Here is a 12437-nt window from a genome sequence, read left to right as displayed (position 1 = left end):
AAACTTCTTGAGGTGAGATCTTGCATGGATCACCAGACCGAGGGAGACTGACAGTTATTTTGTGTTTCTTCCATTTGCGAATAACACACCAACTGTTGTCACCTTCCTACCGAGCTACTTGGTCTTGTAGCCCATTCCAGCCTTGAATAGGTCTACAATCTTGTCCCTGACATCCTTGGACTGCTCTTTGGTCTTGGAGAGTTTGGAATCTGATTAATTGATTGCTTCTGTGGACAGATGTCTTTTATACAGGTAACGAGATGAGATTAGGAGCACTCTTTTTAAAAGAGTGCTCCTAATCTCAGCTCGTTATCGGTATAAAAGACACCTGGGAGACTGATAGGGGATCAAATACTTATTTCACTCATTAACATGCAAATAAATTGATATCTTTTTGACATGTGTTTTTCTGGATTTTATTTTTGTTATTCTGTCTCTCACTTTTAAGATACATCTACGATTAGAATTATAGACTGATCATTTCTTTGTCATTGGGCAAATGTTCAAAATCAGCAGGGGATCAAATACTCTTTTCCCTCACTGTTTCCAAAGGCGGGGATCGTACTGCCCAGGCGCAAATATCTGGAGCTGAACATAAGCTCCAGAAAATTGTAACTGGCATTTCTCAAATTTTAGCTCACCACCTATAGAATATACTACACAATATTTTGTTATTTTTGTCATATTTTCCATACTGATTCACCACCATATGAGTTTGAGGACACCCAGAAGGTACTGCTTCCCGTGCCCTTTCCTCGCCTATACCTAATAATTGATTATTATTTATGGCCTTAGATATCGTATACTTATATTTACACTGTGAGCAAGAATTAATGATTTTGGTGGATAGATATGGACTGGAAAAAAGAAACACAAGAAAGGGCAGATGGCGCAGGCAGTTTCCCCAGAGCAAATAAGCAGAAGAAGAAAATCCTGAAATTTTCTTATTAACAAAACAAATAGAATCAAAGAGCGATGATGTTTTTGTTTGTATTGCTTTTGATTTAAAGTAAGTTCCAAAAAGACAGCCATACAGCACCTACTTAGGACGAGAGCAACTCTTTAATCTTTATTTTCAATTTTTTCGATGACATGAGATTTTATTGTACAACTACCAATACAATTCTCCAAATGTATGTACTCACTGTAGATTGTACGATGTTCAAGCTTACTTTTATGTGTGCCTTATTTGCCAATTGACTCTGTATGTTACATGCTTTCCCTGTATATTATTGATTATTATTATTATTATTATTATTATTATTATTATTATTATTTATAAAGCACCAACATCATCTGCTGGTTTAATTGTCCAAAACTAAAGAATTAAAAAAGAATCAAAGAGCGAATGGAATCACTAACTAAGAACCAGGTTAATACTTCCCAAATAACTAGGCACTAGCAAGGTGAAAAATCGGATGTCTTGTACAATGTGCTTGAAAAGTGATCACAGCCATTCAGAAAATATCATGCAATCTTCCACAGTTATAACAGATAACACTGAATTTAATTTAACCCCTTAAGGACCAAACTTCTGGAAGAAAAGGGAATCATGACATGTCACACATGTGTACTAAGGGCTTAAACAATTCACAACATATATCTACTGTAACCTCTTCTACTGTAACCTCTCCCCCATAAACTAGATTGAGAGTCTCCAGGCTGATGGTAAGGGTCTGGTCTGGGAATGGTCTCACTTTTAGTATTTTTAGAGATATGTATTATTTTACTTTTCTTAGTTAATGTTTTTTGCTCATGTTTAGAGTTGAGAGGACACCTTGATGTTCGGGTTCGGCCGAACTTCGGAAAAAAGTCCGGGTTCAGGATCAAACTTGACCCCGAACCCCATTGAAGTCAATGGGGACCCAAACTTTTGGCCACTAAAATGGCTCTAAAAAAGTCCTGGAAAGGGCTAGAGGGCTGCGAAAGGAAGTAAAATGGGGGTAAGAGTAGAACAAGTGCCCTGCAAACAAATGTGGATAGGGAAATGACTTAAAATAACATAAAATACATACAAAATTAAAATACAGCTGAGCCATAAAATAGCACTAGATGTAATCTTTGATTTTAGCTTTGGAAGAACATAAATCAAAATCTAAAGCATGGCTATCAGGAGGATCACCAGAATTATCCATTTGAGAGGGGGTTGGAGTGCAGGGTATTCTCTTTCATTGTTCAAACTGAGCTCAACTCCTATTCTGTACATAGTTTATACTAAGTGACCCATAGGTTGAGGAGGCGGTGACTGTGGCGGTGTAGGTGGAAGCAGCGGTGAACGTGGAGGAGGTAGCCAACAATGTTTTTTTTTTTTTTATTGGGGTAGCCCCCAAAAATATTGGGACATTGAAAAAAATAATCATTTGCGGTCTGCGGTGCATTTATTGCAGTCCAATAATGCCATCAGGTTTTTAAAACTGTCTGTCTCCACCAAACGAAATGACAGAATTTCAAAGGCCAGGAATTTTGAAATGCTGGCATTCAGGGCCAGGGATCACAGGTGGGTAGGGGGGTACTTACTCAGTGTTTGGGAGATGGACAGCTGAATGCTTCCATGGGACAGTGTGGAGATGCTTGGGGACGGTGGAGGACGTGTTGGCGTTGCTGCCACATCCTCTGTTTGTGGGGTGGCAGGTGCCTCTGTCACTCCAGAGGTGGAGGAAGAGGCCGAGACAGCAGCAGAAGAGGAAGCAGGAGGACCCTGAGACCTTTATTGGTTTTTGAGGTGCTTACTCCACTGCAGCTCGTGCTTTGCATGTAGATGCCTGGTCAAGCTGGTTGTACTCAGGTTTAGAACGTTTATGCCTCGCTTCAGGCTCTGATTGCACAGCGTGCAAACCACTTGTGTCTTGTCGTCAGCACATTGTCTGAAGAACTGCCACGGCAGGGAACTCCTTGGAGCTGACTTTGGTGTGCTAGGTCCCTTGGTGTGGTGGGCAGTAGCAGGTGTACTGTCTAGGGAACAGCTGCTCCGCTTTTGCACCCTGCTCTTTTTTATGCTTTGCTAGTGCCTCTGTGCGACCACCGCTTCTTCCTCCAAACTGGACACGTCACTCGCATGACCTTGATTCCATGTGGGGTCTAGGTCATCATCCTCCACATCATCTTCCACCCACTCTTCAAGCCTGCCCTCCTTTCTGGTTTTAAATTTATTTTTTATTTGGGATCAATAAATTTTTCTTTATCAATTGAAGTCCTTGGAGCCTCTAGGAATCTGTAAAGGGAAGTGCCATCCCTTCATTTTGGCACACCGCTGATCACCCTCAGAGCCAGGAATTTAAGGCTCTCAATTAGGTGAGCATAACATTTACCACCTATATATCATCTGCCTATTTGCACTTATACCACCCATTGGGTACCTTTCTCCTTTTGTCTCCTTGTCGTTGTGGAAGCACATCTCAGAGGAAGGGGTGTGTTGCTGCCCTAAGAGCACAAAGACTTACGTACGGAGCCAATACTATATAGGCTCCAGACCATGTGAGTGGTTCTATTTTTTTTACTTTCATCACTCATTTTTACCAAAAACCATCTATACTATATGTCTTTTATCTCGTTGTTCCCTTCATTATATGTTTACAAGCATTTTCCTGTATTTGAGAACACACTAATCTGTTGGGGTAAGTGAACTCCTCTATCACTTGTATTTTTATTAGCGCTCCACTAGGTGGTGTATGTCATACCACATTTCTTTTAAATATTGTTAATTTACCGTGGAAATAAGGGAATTCCACTCTGTGTGTTTTGAGCTGTTTTGTATTTTAGGCACAGAATAGTATCACCCACTACCTCTGCAAATTTTTTTTTATGTTTTAGTGTCTCTGACATCCTCTCTGCTATTTAGAACTGGATGGCTGCCCACTTTCTTAAACTCAACTTGACCAAAACTGAAATTATGGTCTTTCCTTCCTCAATTGTTGCTACTCCTGTGTCTGCCTCCTTCCAAGTCAACGTTGATACCATCAGCTCCACCACGCAGGCTCGCTGCCTAGGTGTTCTCTTTGACTCCGACCTCTCCTTCATTCATCATTTTTAGTCTATTGCCAAATCCTGCCGCTTTCATCTCAAAAACATTGCGTGCATCCGCCCCTACTTAACGCCAGATGCAACCATGGGCGTAGGAACCCTGGGGGATGGGGGGGACGCATCCCCCCCAGCAAATCATGCGGGGGGGACAGGTAATGGGGAAATCCCCCCCAGCTCCGCTGGCCCCCCTTTTGCTGCAGCCGCCCGAGCGCTCTGCAGAGAGCCTCAGGCTGCTGCAGCTTTGCCCGGGCTTGTGCGTCCATGAGGGCGCACCGCCCGGGCGCAGCCAGAGGAGAGGGGCTGACAGGAGGGAAGCGCTCAGCGCTCCCTCCTGTCACTCCCTCAATGTAGCGTGGCCGAGCCTTATATAGTCCGCCGGTACAGGGAGCATCTGTCTCCTGTTCCCTGCCGGACTAAAATGAAGTGAACACTGAGTGTGCACTTCCTGTTAGTCCGCCGGGTACAGGAAACAAAAGCTCCCTGTACCCGCGGACAGTACAGAGCTCGGCCACGCTACAACACAGGTAGGGGAGGGGGGGGATAAAGAAACAGGGAGGGAGGGGAGGGGAGGGGGGGATAAAGAAACAGGGAGGGAGGGGGGATAAAGAAACAGGGAGGGAGGGGGGGATAAAGAAACAGGGAGGGAGGGGGGATAAAGAAACAGGGAGGGGGGGGATAAAGAAACAGGGAGGGAGGGGGGGATAAAGAAACAGGGAGGGAGGGGGGATAAAGAAACAGGGAGGGAGGGGGGATAAAGAAACAGGGAGGGAGGGGGATAAAGAAACAGGGAGGGGGATAAAGAAACAGGGAGGGAGGGGGGATAAAGAAGCAGGGAGGGAGGGGGGATAAAGAAACAGGGAGGGAGGAGGGGGTAAAGAAAAAGGGAGGGAGGGGGGTGGATAAAGGAACAGGGAGGGAGGGGGGATAAAGAAACAGGGAGGGAGGGGGGGTAAAGAAACAGTGAGGGAGGGGGGGATAAAGAAACAGGGAGGGGGGGATAAAGAAACAGGGAGGGGGGGGGAAATAAACCGGGGGAGAAAAAAACAGGGAGGGGGAGAAATAAACAGGGAGGGGGAGAAAGAAACAGGGAGGGGGAGAAAGAAACAGGGGGGGGAGAAAGAAACATGGAGGGGGAGAAAGAAACAGGGGGGGAAAGAAACAGGGGGAGGAGAAAGAAACGGGGGGAGAAAGAAACAGGGGGGGAGAAAGAAACGGGGGGGAGAAAGAAACGGGGGGGGGGAGAAAGAAACAGGGAGGGAGGGGGAGAAAGAAACAGGGAGGGAGGGGGGAGAAAGAAACAGGGAGGGAGGGGGGAGAAAGAAACAGGGAGGGAGGGGGGAGAAAGAAACAGGGAGGGGGAGAAAGAAACAGGGAGGGGGAGAAAGAAACAGGGAGGGGGGAGAAAGAAACAGGGAGGGGGGAGAAAGAAACAGGGAGGGAGGGGGAAAAGAAACAGGGAGGTGGGGGAGAAAGAAACAGGGAGGGGGGGAGAAAGAAACAGGGAGGGGGGAGAAAGAAACAGGGAGGGAGGGGGGAGAAAGAAACAGGGAGGGGGGAGAAAGAAACAGGGAGGGAGGGGGGAGAAAGAAACAGGGAGGGAGGGGGGGAGAAAGAAACAGGGAGGGGGGAGAAAGAAACAGGGAGGGAGGGGGGAAAAGAAACAGGGAGGTGGGGGAGAAAGAAAATGGGAGGGGGGGAGAAAGAAACAGGGAGGGGGGGAGAAAGAAACAGGGAGGGGGGAGAAAGAAACAGGGAGGGAGGGGGGGAAGAAACAGGGAGGGGGGAAAGAAACAGGGAGGGGGAAAGAAACAGGGAGGGGAGAGAGAGAGGGAGAAAGAGTGACAAGGGAGGGAGGGAGGGGGAGAAAGAGAGTGACGAGGGAGAGAGATTGACATCCATCACACACTCACACAATCATGCCACTCTTACACACACAGAAACACACAATTCATCCTTACACACACTCAATGCACCCCGTGCACACACACACAATCACACAATCATGCAATCCTTACACACACAGAAACACACAATGCATTCCTTACACACACTTAATGCACCCCGTACACACACTCAATGCACCCCTTACAGACGCACACACTGCATCCCGTACATACACAGAATCACACCTTGCAGCCCTTACACATACAAACACAGATTCACACAATGCATTCCTTACACACATATCAGGACATCCCCTACACACTCCACCCCCTGTGAACAAACTCATTGGTGGAACGTGAAGGTGGACCCTGGGACCCAGACCTTGAGCTGTGTAAAGGGCCCCCAAAAAATGGAGTTGCTTCCCGTTCTCACAGAACATTCATTTTTGGGACCAGTTACAAACAGCCTCCAGAGAGCCTGTTCTACACCAGACCAGTGGAGCCAGACTGCAGCTAGAGCCCATCATCATCCTCATTTGGTTGTAAGTAGGCAATCTAGCATATTATTCGTGACACTAATCTCTAATTTACCTCACATTAAAGAAACACTATAGTCCCCAGAAGCACTGCAGCTTAATGTAGTGGTTCTGGTGTCTATAGCCTGTCCCTGCAGGCCTTTTAATGTTAACACGGCGGCACTCCAGCACTGGCGTTGGTTAACATGGCAGAAAAATAATTGGAAAGGGTTAGGGGGGCTACTAATAAGGATAGGGGGAGAGGGGTAGGTAGAAAAATAATTGGAAGGGTTTAGGGGGGCTACTAATATGGATGGGAGGAGGGGGGAGGTAGAAAAATTATTGGACGGGATTAGGGGAGTACTAATATGAATGGAAGAGGTAGGGTGGGTTCTAATATGCATGGAAGGGGTTAGGGGGGTACTAATATGCATGGAAGGGGTAGGGGGTTAATATGCGTGGAAGGGGTAGGTGGGGTTCTTTTGTGCATGGAAGGGGTAGGGGTGGTTCTAATATTCATGGGAAGGGTAGGAGTGGTTCTAATCAGGAGGATCCCGGCGCTGTATCCGGGTAAGTAAAACCCCTTCCTTGTAGTGACCCTTTAATGTTATTATTTAATCATTTATATAGCGACTGCAAATTCCGTAGCGCTGTACAATGGGATAAACAACTCCTAGTTTACGGAATAAGAATATACCCGGCGAGTAAAAATGCTATCCCCCCCAGATTTTTTTGGGTTCCTACGCCCATGGATGCAACTAAGGAGCTGGTCCATTCCACTGTCCTTTCTCGTCTTGACTACTGTAATCCACTTCTCTGTGGTCTTACGTGCTCCCAACTTGCACCGTTACAGTCCATAATGAATGCGGCGGTGAGGCTCATCTTCCTGTCTGCCCGCACTGCCCACGCCTCACCCTTCTGTCAGTCCCTACATTGGCTTCCTGTAAGATGTAGGGCTAAATTTAAAATTATAGTTCTTGCTTTCAAATCTCTACATAATGCTGCTCTCACCTATCTATCCTCCCTAATACACAAGTATGTACCGTCTAGGTCCTTACACTCTGCTGAAGACTTACGTCTATCTTCTGTCCGTACTCCCACTTCTGATGTTCACCTTCAAGACTTCTCGAGGGCTGCACCCTTCAAAAAATCATTAAAAACCCACTTCTTCATAAAAGCGTATCAATTAAACTGTTAATAGCTCCTGACTGATTCCTCTCTTGCAACTGTCATTAGTCTAATACTATCCTTACCTTTTGTGGCACTTTACCCCACTCCCTCTAGCATGTAAGATCATTGAGCAGGGCCCTCAACCCCTCTGTACCTGTGTGTCCAACTTATCTGGTTACAACTACATGTTTGTCCGTTCACCCACTGTAAAGCGCTGCAGAATTTGTTGGCGCTATATAATAACATAATAATAATAATAATAATACACATGTATAGCAAACTCGCCCCTTTAAAAGAGTTTGCCATGAGTTTTTGGAGGGGGCTGCTTGCCCGCCTCCTGCCCTGTGACTACGACCCCTGGGATGTATTGCCTTTTAAGAACATATTTGGGCATAATGGATTTTTATTATGATGCTACTGGCCGTTTAAGCACAGTGCATGGACTTCTATTAGACTGTGTATAGATTGTGTATAGGAAGGTCCCATTTCCTGTTTCCTGTCCCATTGTTTTCCAGCAGGGCGTTGTCCCAGGCACACTGCCAGACTAGTTGAAACTGGTTTGGGCTGGAAAGTTTGGGCTGGAAAGCCATGCTACAGTGGTCCTAAAGGGACCTCCACCTAACTTTTTAACCCCTGAATCGATTGACCTAATTTTTGAGTATGTTTATATTTCAAGTATTCTGATTCTGAAAATGTATGTTTTAGGAAGATTGGATGTATATTTTTTAAAGTTACAGCATGTGTGTAAAAACTGTATATTTTCTGCCTGTGATAATTAAGTTAGGCTATTGTGTTGAGATAATTGTATCACAGACAGAGGGGAGAAGATGTGTGGGAGGTAACATGTATCTGATTGGTGACTGTACTAAGTATTGTGGGTGTCTCCCTTGCAGTGGGAGAGAGGCATAAAAGCAGGGGTTGTGGAATAAAAGTGCAGTTCTGCTCCTGGTACTGTGTGTCGTCCAGATATTGGGAAAGGTAATGGGATATTATTGGATTGTATTGCTGATTGTGCTTGCTACGCTGTTGGGTTATTCTATTACTGTGGATGTTTCTCCTGGGGTTACTACTTGTTCCTGAGCCAAACCTGGGCTACCAACAGAAAGTCTGTGAGAGACCAGCATTCCGCTACAACATGCTCACAGAAACATACATTCACATACAAGCAGGGCCGCCACCAGAAATTTTGGGGCCCCTAACTCAGCTCAGGGTCTGGGCCCCCTGGGGCCCGCCTCCAATCCCGCCCACAGGGTCCGCCTCCAAATCCCGCCCACAGGAATACACACAGACACAAAAACACACACTGATACAAAAGGACACAGACACACACACACACACAAAAATACATACTAACAGACACACATACTGAAACAGAAATACACGCATATAGGCATACGTACTGACACACACATACTGAGACATACACACATATACAGACACACAGGCATGCATAGTGACAGATAGACACATACTAACATACAGACATACAGACACACAAGCATGAGGACTTACACACACACATACACCGACATCACATACATACACACAGACATACATTAATTCATACTGGCATACATACATATAGACATACTGACATACTGACATACACACACAGACAGTCACAGACATTCTGACATACACACAGACATTCTGACATACATACAGACATACTAACATACACACAGACATTCTGACATACACACAGACATACTGACATACGTACAGACATACTGACATACAGACATTCTTACATACATACTGACATACGTACAGACATACTGACATACGTACAGACATTCTGACATACACACAGACATTCTAACATACACACAGACATTCTAACATACATACAGACATTCTAACATACATACAGACATTCTAACATACACACAGACATTCTGACATACACACAGACATTCTGACATACATACAGACATTCTAACATACAGACATTCTAACATACACACAGACATTCTAACATACATACAGACATTCTAACATACATACAGGCATTCTAACATACATACAGACATTCTAACATACATACAGACATTCTAACATACACACAGACATTCTAACATACATACAGACATTCTAACATACATACAGACATTCTAACATACACACAGACATTCTAACATACATACAGACATTCTAACATACACACAGACATTCTAACATACATACAGACATTCTAACATACACACAGACATTCTAACATACACACAGACATTCTAACATACACATAGACATTCTGACATACACACAGACATTCTGACATACACACAGACATTCTAACATACACACAGACATTCTAACATACACACAGACATTCTGACATACACACAGACATTCTAACATACATACAGACATTCTGACATACACACAGACATTCTAACATACATACAGACATTCTAACATACACACAGACATTCTAACATACACACAGACATTCTGACATACACACAGACATACATACACAAATACAGCTAATTTTTCTTACCTTTATTTGCAGGTGGAAGGCTGTGGCTGATGGGAGTCGGCGTGGCTCCTGCGGGCTGCGGCCTGTCTTTCTTGCCTCCCGCGCGGTGCTGAGGGGAGGGGAGGGAGCTGGGAGGAAGTGACGGCCACTTCCTCCCAGCAGTACTTTGCGGTTGGGATTTTTTTAAAGGGGCCTGGTCGCGCTATTGCACGGCCGCAGCGCTGACCGGGCCCCTGAAGATACAGGGCCCATGGGGTGGCCCTAAGTGAGTGGGCCACCCGATGGGCCCCATCAGCATGCGCTACACGTGGGGCCCGGGCGGCCGGGCCCCCCAGGGCTTCCGGGCCCGTGACAACCGTTATGGTTGTCACCCCCTGATGGCGGCCCTGCATACAAGGATACTCATTGTCAGACACATATACAGGTAAACAATGCCAGACACACTAAGAAATACATGCAGCCAGATAAAAACACATTGTGACTGTATGTCTGCATTAGTCAATATTTGTGTCGCATCAGTGTGTTTGTGTGTGTGTATGCATGTGCATGTATCAGTGTCTATATGTATTTGTGTATTAGTGTGCATATGTGTGCATGTATTAGTGTGTTTGTCTGTCTGTAATGTGAGAGTGGTATGGTATGGGTAATGCAAAGGTAAAGTTGCAAGCAACATATATATTATTTGGGTTCGGGGCCATTTCAGTATAGTATGAAATAGCTAGTGAGTATACTTATCGCAATAATAAAAAGTCGGTAGAGGTGTGCCGAAACCGACGTGTGTGGTAGGCCTGTAAATAAGTGGGCCTACCTTAAATAGTATTGAATAGAGGGAGAGGAGAGTGGGCCAAAAGTACGTCTGGACCAGTAGGTAAGTTAGGTAGGAGGGGGAGTCCCTTTTAAAGGGACATAGCTCCTCCCACTACTACATTAAATAGTATTGAATATTGAATAAAAGTCGGTAGAGGTTTGCCGAAACCGACGTGTGTGTTAGGCCTGTAAATAAGTGGGCAAAAGGAATACCCATATAGTGTTATCAAAAATATTTATTACACAAATGCATTCCTTCATTCTTGTGACGGCTGAGGTATGCGTATTGGTGGGGTAGTACTGAATAAGTACCTTGTGACCCATCTAGCTCGTCTTAGTTGATGGTAAGCTAAATATGTAGTGATCCTGTATTTTGTACAGGTTAGAATACCATAGGCAATGTTTGAAATCACGTTGCCCTGTGGTGGTAAATTGTCTGGATCGTAGGAAACCATAAAGCAGCCAAGTAAATGGCGGTTTTGAGAATGGTGTTTGTAACTGAAAACATGTGGTGTTGAATGCCCGGGAGATATAACTTAATAGCGTTGTGTGACATTTTACTTTGATGTGGCAAAAAAGTGGCGAAAGCCCCCAAAGTTGTATTATCAAACCAGTTTGAAAGGTGGTGATCTGACATGAACTTCAATATATGCAGTAAGCTCTGTCATAGCAGTGTGCGTATTCTTTGAGGGCCAATTGTGTGAATTTCCTGCTGTGACTCTTCTATTCCAAAGGTAATTCTTGGAGCTGGGGAGTGATCGTGGCTATTTGGTGAGGCAGTTGTTATGAACCTCCTGAACACCTGAAATTGAAGACTATATAACTGGTTCGCAGCTGTATTGTAAATGCCTGGTACGTGGTAACATACCAGATCAATTTGGTGACAGGCTGCCCCCATGTTAGTCATCTGATGAATTTCATAATAAGGGATAAAGACCGGCTTTGTTTATGACGTGGCAAATTGCCAAATTGTCAGAGACCTCGAACCGGTCTGCCTGCCCATGAGTGACCCCATGTAGCTGCTGCGGCTATGATGGGATATACCTTGAAGCGTGCAGAGTTCTTATGGAACCCTTCTCTCTGGCTTACTTAGTCCGGCCACCTACCTCATAGCCAACTGTCCCCTGAGATTGCAGCAAGCACTGTGTAAGCCGTTGCATCGGGGCGACTACATATATATAGTGACGAACCCTGCTGCATAGACCTGTATTGCTGGTTCGTCTGTTTGCATTGGATTCGTGGATTTCCTGTCCGTATGCTTTTGTTCGTACGTTTTCTAAAGTACCGATTGAAACTACCGAACATCGGCCACCCAGGAGAGGAGTGTGCGGCTCATTAACACCTTGACCACAAATTAGAACGTTGTGGTTAACCGCAAACACCTCTCCATTCCATCCGTATGGGTGGTCGTCGTTCGTATGCCGAACACGAGGCGGCGGCCATTTTGGACACGAGGCGAATCAGCGGTGTTCGGTGCAAAACCCATGGATCTAAAAACGGACTCTTTATCTACCGAACACCGCTAGAGACGGCCGTCTCCCCTTCTATTCCCTTGGAGGC

This window comes from Pelobates fuscus, chromosome 11 (genome assembly GCF_036172605.1).
Source record: "Pelobates fuscus isolate aPelFus1 chromosome 11, aPelFus1.pri, whole genome shotgun sequence".
Lineage (NCBI taxonomy): Eukaryota > Metazoa > Chordata > Amphibia > Anura > Pelobatidae > Pelobates > Pelobates fuscus.
This window is presented reverse-complemented; position numbering follows the sequence as displayed.